Source organism: Rhinopithecus roxellana, chromosome 13 (assembly GCF_007565055.1).
Source record: "Rhinopithecus roxellana isolate Shanxi Qingling chromosome 13, ASM756505v1, whole genome shotgun sequence".
Taxonomy (NCBI): domain Eukaryota; kingdom Metazoa; phylum Chordata; class Mammalia; order Primates; family Cercopithecidae; genus Rhinopithecus; species Rhinopithecus roxellana.
The window spans coordinates 103,322,802-103,331,061 of NC_044561.1; positions in this window are offsets into that span (position 1 = coordinate 103,322,802).

Sequence of the window (8,260 nt, forward strand, 5' to 3'; positions counted from 1 at the left end):
TGCAGTGGCGCGATCTCGGCTCACTGCAATCTCTGCCTCCTGGGTTCAAGTGATTCTCTTTCCTCAGCCTCCTGAGGAGCTGGGATTACAGGTGTGCACCACCACACCCACCTAATTTTTTTTTTTTTTGAGACAGAGTCTCGCTCTGTCACCCAGGCTGGAGTGCAGTGGTGAGATCTTGGTTCACTGCAAGCTCCACCTCCTGGGATCACACCATTCTCCTGCCTCAACCTTCTGAGTAGCTGGGACTACAGGCACCCACCACCACGCCCGGCTAATTTTTTTTATTTTTTTTATTTTTTTTATTTTTAGTAGAGACGAGTTTTCACTGTGTTAGCCATGATGGTCTCGATCTCCTGACCTTGTGATCCACCCGCCTCAGCCTCCCAAAGTGCTGGGATTACAGGTGTGAGCCACCATGCCCGGCCTGTATTTTTAGTAGAGATGGAGTTTCACCATGTTGGCCAGGATGGTCTCTATCTCCTGACCTCATGATCTGCCTGCCTCAGCCTCCTGAAGTGCTGGGATAACAGGCATGAGCCACCGTGCCTGGCCTGTCTGTTATTTCTTTAGGAAAAATTCACACACAGAGACTCCACAATATAACAGAACAGATGTTTAAACTGGCTGTCCCCGAAACACAACAGGCTTGGGCCTACCTCAGGGCCCTCATTCATGCTGTCTCCTCTGTCTGGAACTCTTTTCACCCCCATCACCATGTGGGCTGGAGCATCTCCTCATCCTACCTAGCTTCGGCTCTAACGGGCTCCCCAGAGAGGACTGTCCTGACCACTCTCTGCTGTTGCCCATCCGTCCCCCGCTATCTCAGGTACACAGAATCGCTTCATCTGTGACACATTCTCATTGTTACCTGTGATTCCCTCACTTTATGTTTATGTGGGGCTGTTTTTAGAGACCTGGTCTTGCTCTGTTGCCTGGGCTGGAGTACAGTGGTGCAATCATAGCTCACTGCATCCTGGAACTTCTGGGCCCAAGTGATCCTCCTGCCTCAGCCTCCCAAGTAGTTAGGACTACAGATGCATGCCACCATGGCTGGCTAATTTCGAAAAATTTTTTTTGTAGAGACGGGATCTCACCGTGTTTCCTAGGCTGGTCTTGAACTCCTGGGCTCAAGTGATCTTCCCACCACAGCCTCCCAAAGTGCTGGAATTATAGGTGTGAGCCACCATGCCTGGCCCTGTGTATATCTATTTTTACATAACATAATAAAAATCTGTGGAGTCAGCAATCTGACACAAGAACTGGAACACTGATAATAACCTGTTTTCCCCAATGAATTCCTTTGCCATCCTATCTCCTGCCTTCCTTCACCTGAGGTAATGTCTATCCTGATTCTTCCAGAACATTAAAAAAAAAAAAAGCTTTATTGAGATATAATTCACATACCACACCATTCAGTCATTTACAGTGTACAATTCAGTGGCTTTCAGTGCATTCACAGAGTTGTGCAATTGTTGCCACAATGGATTTTAGAATATTTTCATCATCCCCAAAAGAAACCATTAGCATCAGTACTCATTAGCAGTCACTCTCCCATCTGCTCTGCCTTCCCTCTAATCCCCAGCCCTAGGCCACCATTAATCTGCTTCTGTATCCAGGATTTGTCTGTTCTGGACAGTTCATGTAAAGAGAATCATACAACATGTGACCTTTTGTGACTGGCTTCTTTCACTTAGCATCATGATTTCTAGGTTCATCTATGTTGTAGCATGTATCAGAACTTCCTTTTTGTTGCCAAATAACATTCCATTATAGACCAGATGTGGTGTCTCATGCCTACAATCCCAACACTTCGGGAAGTAGAGGTTGGGAGGATTGCTTGAGCCCAGGAGTTCGAGACCAGTCTGGGCAACATAGTAAGACCCCATCTCTAAAAATAAAAAAAATTAACTGGGCCTGGTGGTGTGTGCCTATAGTTCTAGCTACTTGGGAGACTGAGGCAGGAGGATCTCTTGGGCCCTGGAGTTCCAGGCTGTAGTGAGCCATGATCACACCACTGCACTCCAGCCTGGGTGACAGAGTGGAACTGTCTCAAAAGAAAAAACATATATATATGGCTGGGTGTGGTGGCTCACACTTGTAATCCCAGCACTTTGGGAGGTCGAGGCAGGTGGATCATGAGGTCCGGAGCTGGAGACCATCCTGGCTAACATGGTGAAACCCCATCTCTACTAAAAATACAAAAAATTAGCCAGGCGTGGTGGCATGGGCCTGTAGTCCCAGCTACTCAGGAGGCTGGGGCAGGAGAATCACTTGAACCTGGGAGGCGGAGGTTGCAGTGAGCCGAGATTGTGCCACTGCACTCCAGCCTGGGTGGCAGAGTGAGACGCCATCTCAAACAAAATAAATAAATTAGTAATATATTTATATATATTTTATATATAAATATATATATTTTAATAAATATACTAAAATAAATTATAAATATATTTTAGTATATTTCTCATTTTCAACTTTCTCACTCAATGTTATAGGGCTGAGATTCATCCAAATTATTATACATATGTAGGGCTTGTTCATTTTTCACTGTAGGAATATCCTAGGATTTTCCTGTCTGTTCATGGACATTTGGATTATTGCCAGGTTTGGCCCTCATGAACAAGTGCTGGAATTATCAGTCCTGGGTATGTCGAGATACAGCAGTGATGTTGATTCGTTCTATAAATATCATGAGTGTACTCAAATTCCTACAGGAGCCAAGAGAAGGAAGTAAAATGTTGAAAAACAAAACCCTAAACTCCCATTTGCCACCAAAATGTGGTCGTTATCAGTGCATACAGACTACTCTGAGTCCTTTCAAATTGTGCCCAGAATCTAAACCTTGCAGATCCCAGGAGTCCAAGGCTGAGCTCACCATTGAGCTTCCAACCAGACTGCAGTAGTGGAGGGAGAGGTTCCTGTAGACAGATGCTGAGCACCCCACTGGTCCAGGTCACCAACATCTCTCATCTGGGGTGCTGCCCAGCATCTTTATGGGTCCCCCTGGGCCTACTAGGCCTCTTTCCATCCCATTATCCTCCTTGAAACCAGAGTGATGGTATGTTTGAGTCATAAATCTTGTGTCTCCTCTTTTCTTGAAACCCTTCAGTGGTTTCTTATTACTTTCGATGATAAGCACCAGACTTCCACCTAGCCCATTAGGCCTGGCTTGGTCTGGCCCCTGCTCACCTATCCAACCTCCTCTCCCACTTTCTTGGTCTCCTGCTAGTTTCCAGCCACACCAGCCCCTTTTCAGTTTGTTGAATGAGCCAGGCCTCCCCACACAGGGGGGTGTTGCAGTCCCTTTGCTCACTCTTTCCAGAACTCGTACCTCTGTTTGCCTCCTTGAGGCTCTCCTAACTCCATGTTTCTTTTCTTCTTTTCTTTTTCTTTCTTTTTTTTTTTTTTTTTTTAAGCGGAGTCTTGCTCTGTCACCCAGGCTGGCATGCAATGGTATGATCTCGGTTCACTGCAGCCTCTGCCTCCCAGGTTCAAACAATTCTCTCTCCTCATCTTCCCAAGTAGCTGGGATTACAGTCATGTGCCACCATGCTTGGCTAATTTTTGTATTTTTAGTAGAGACAGGGTTTCACTGTGTTGGCCGGGCTGGTCTCGAACTCCTGACCTCAAGTGATCTGCTTGCATCGGCCTCCCAAAGTGCTGGGATTACAGGCGTGAGGTACCACGCTGGCCCATCAGCCTCTATGTTTCTTTTCCTCAGTGCACTGTGCTCATTTGATACCCAGAGCAGAAAATTTAAACACACCTCCTCTAAATGACATTGTTTTCAGTACCAGTCATGAAATACATGCTGTCCTCCCACCTCAGTACCAGTCATGAATAATGCTAATGATAATGGCTAGAAAAGAAATGCATGGCCAGCGGGGCATGGTGGCTCGCACCTGTAATCTCAACACTTTAGGAGGCTGAGGGGAGCGGATTGCTTGAGCCCAGGAGTTCCAGACCATCCTGGCCAACAGAGCAAGACCTCATCTCTATAAAAAGTTAAAGAAAGAAAAAGAAGAAATACAGAAAATGGAAATATTCTTGTATTGAACTTTGTGTAACCATGTCAGTAAAAGTACATGTTATGGTACAAAAAAGGGAAAAGGGTATTGGATTGATACTTTTCAATTATGTTAATATAATTCTTTGAAAAAGAAAATATAAAACATACCTATCTGGTGGTCTGTTGCAATAATTATGTTAATTACAGTTTAAAAACAAGAAAATAACTCTTTAAAAATAAGAGCGAATTCCAATATTAAACATTGGTTAAACGTATTCAAATTTGGTAAAACATAACATCACTAAACACTAATAATGTAATTTTACTAAACTATACAATTTGCTGCTACCATCCTCTTCAGTTTATTTTGTTTCACTCTTTTAAAATTTTAAATACAAGGCTGGGCGTGGTGGCTCATGCCTGTAATCCCAACACTTTGGGAGGCTGAGGTGGTGGATCACTTGAGGTCAGGAGTTTGAGACCAACCTGGCTAACATGGTGAAACCCTGTCTTTACTAAAAATCCAAAGATTAGCCAGGAGTGGTGGCGGGTGCCTATAATCCCAGCTACTCAGGAGGCTGAGGCAGGAGAATTGCTTGAATCCAGGAGGTGGAGGTTGCAGTGAGCTGAGATCGCACCACCACACTCCAGCCTGGAGGATAGAGTGAGACTCCATCTCAAAACAAAAAAAAAAACATTAAATACAAAAGCTTTAAGTAGTCACATAAAATGACAGGATTGAAGCAATTCAAGTTCTGGTTCTTAAGCTTCAAATAATTGTGCTATCATTGTTAATTTTGAATCTATTGTTTAAACCCAGACATATTTAGTACCAAAGGGGCTGCAAACAGGACTGTGCAGAAACAGGCTTGAACAATTTCAAACTGTTACAAACTTATTCTCAAAACTAAGGCATGTAGCTGAGTCTTGCTCCATGTGTATTAGGGCTGACTGCATAACTGGGAGTGAATTAACTGCCCTGTAGAGAATAATTTTATTAGCTTATAAAGCAAATAAATTTACTTATAAGTAATTAAAATGTACTGATTTGAAGCTTACAAATATTAAAACTCGCTGGGCGTGGTGGCTCACACCTATAATCCCAGCACTTTGGGAGGCCGAGGTGGGAGGATCACCTGAGGTCAGGAGTTCGAAATCAGCCTGACCAACATGGAGAAACCCTGTCTCCACTAAAAAAATAAAAAATTAGCCGGGTGTGGTGGTGCATGCCTATAATCCCAGCTACTTGGGAGGCTGAGGTGGGAGAATCGCTTGAACCCAGGAGACAGAGGTTGTGGTGAGCTGAGATCACGCCATTGCACTCCAACCTGGGCAACAAGAGCGAAATTCCATCTCAAAAAAAAAAGGAAAAAAAAAGACCCTCAAGGTCAGGCTTGGTGGCTTATGCCTATAATTCCAGCACTTTGGAGGGCTGAGGTAGGAAGATCGCTTGAGCCCAGCAGTTAGAGACCAGCCTGGGCAACATGGTGAAACCCCATGTCCACAAACAATACAAAAATTTGCCGGGTGTGTGGCATGCTCCTGTAGTCACCAGTACTTGGGAGGCTGCGATGGGAGGATCGATTGAGTCCAGAAGGTCGAGGATGCAGTGAGCTGTGATCATGCCACTGGACTCTAGCCTGGCCTGGGTAACAGAGTGAGACCCTATCTCAAAACAGAAACAAAAACAAAAGCACATTGACTTTCAGTTTTATTATTGTTTTAAAATTATCTGCAGATAACATACCCCCTTATTGCCTACACAGGCCACTTGGTATACCACTGCAGAGTGCTGGGCAGCTTTGTAATTAACCTTCCAATTGTGTAAACTGGAAGCTTCATGAGGTCAGAAGACCCACCTGGTTTTGACTCTCACTATCGTATCCCCGAGCACCTAGCAGAGCCTGGCGCAATGTAGGCTCTTAATACAACCTGTTCTTTTTTTTTTTTTTTTTTTTTTTTTTTTTTTTTTTTTTTTTTTGAGACGGAACCTCGCTCTCTCACCCAGGCTGGAGCACAGTGGGGCGATCTCGGCTCACTGCAAGCTCCGCCTCCCAGGTTCACGCCATTCTCCTGCCTCAGCCTCCCGAGTAGCTGGGACTACAGGCACCCGCCACCACGCGCAGCTAATTTTTTGTATTTTTAGTAGAGACGGGGTTTCACCATGTTAGCCAGGATGGTCTCGATCTCCTGACCTCGTGATCCGTCCGCCTCGGCCTCCCAAAGTGCTGGGATTACAGCCGTGAGCCACCGCGCCCGGCCAATAATACCTGTTCTTAATAATACCTGAAGGCAGGATGAAGCCAACTCAGGTGTGGGCGTGGCTGTTCTAGGCACTGTCATGTTACTCCACTCACCCTGTGTCTGGCTCCAAAATACCTATTTGCCAACTGGCATGGTCCTCAAAGACATTCATAATGAAAAGAACAATAGGGACAAGGTAATTTGTTTTTTGATTCATCTAATTTCCTGATTTTAAAAACGTCAGCCAGGGGCGCTCACACCTGTAATCCCAGCACTTTCGGAGGCTGAGGCAGGCGGATCACCTGAGGTCAAGAGTCTGAGACCAGCCTGACCAACATGGAGAAACCCCATCTCTACTAAAAATACAAAATTAGTCGGGGGTGGTGGCGCATGCCTGTAATCCCAGCTACTCAGAAGGCTGAGGGAGGAGAACTACTTGAACCTTGGAGGCGGAGGTTGCGGTGAGCCGAGATTGCGGCTATTGCACTCCAGCCTGGGCAACAAGAGCAAAACTCCGTATCAAAACCAAACAAACCAAAAAAGCCAGTGGCTCATACCTATAACCCCAGCACTTTGGGAGGCTAGCTTGAGCCTAGGAGTTTGAGACCAGCCTGGGCAAAGTATTGAGACCCCCATCTCTACAATAAATAAAAAATGTACCAGTTGTGGTGGTGCACACTTGTGGTCCCAGCCACTGGGGAGGCTGAAGTGGGAGGATCACTTGAGCCCAGGAGGTTGAGGCTGCAGTGAGCTGTGATCACCCGACTGCACTCCAGCCTGGACGACAGAGCAAGACAGTGTCTCAAAAAAAAAAAAAAAAAAAAAAAAAAAAAAAAAAATCAGAGATTATGATAGTGTGCGCGTTATAAGGGCCCTATTCTTTTGTATGTGTGTGAGATGGCATCTCTCTCTGTCGCCCAGGCTGCAGTGCAGTGGCGCAATCATAGCTCACTGCTACCTCAAACTCTGGGGCTCAAATGATCCTCCCACCTCAGCCTCCTGAGTAACTGAGACTACAGATCCTTTCTTTTCACTAAACAATAAGAGATCATTTAAAAAAAAACAATATAACCAGGCGCAGTGGCTCATGCCTGTAATCCCAACACTTTGGGAGGCCGAGGCGGGCAGATCACGAGATCAAGAGATTGAGACCACCCTGGGCAACATGGTGAAATCCCATCTCTACTAAACATAGAAAAGTTAGCTGGTCTTGGTGGCGTGCACCTGTAGTCTCAGCTACTTGGTAGGCTGAGGCAGGAGAATCGCTTGAACCCGGGAGGTGGAGGTTGCAGTGAGCCGAGATCATGCCACTGTACTCCAGCCTGGCGACAGAGCGAGACTCAGTCTCAAAAACAAAACAAAACCCAGAAACCAATATAATGGTATAAACTGCACATGCGGCTATCGAGGACTTGAAATGTGGCTAGTCTAGCCGGGCACAGTGGCGCACATTGTAGTCCCATCCACTTTTGAGGCTGAGGCAGGAGGACTGCTTGAGCCCAGGGGTTCAAGGCTGTAGTGCCCTATGATTGCACCTGTGAGTAGCCGCTGCACTCCAGCCTAGGCAACAGCAAGACCCCTGTATCAAAACAAACAAAAGAAGTATGGCTATTAGACATATTACAAATATTCCCAGAGATAACTCAGAAGTTAACCATAGAAGTCAAACTTTGTTTTTTTTTGTTTTGTTTTGTTTTGTTTTGTTTTTGTTTTTTTGAGACGGAGTCTTGCTCTGCCACCCAGGCTGGAGTGCAGTGGCCGGATCTCAGCTCACTGCAAGCTCCGCCTCCCGGGTTTACGCCATTCTCCTGCCTCAGCCTCCTGAGTAGCTGGGACTACAGGCGCCCGCCTCGTCGCCCGGCTAGTTTTTTGTATTTTTAAGTAGAGACAGGGTTTCACCGTATTAGCCAGGATGGTCTCGATCTCCTGACCTCGTGATCCGCCCGTCTCGGCCTCCCAAAGTGCTGGGATTACAGGCTTGAGCCACCGCACCCGGCCAAACTTTGT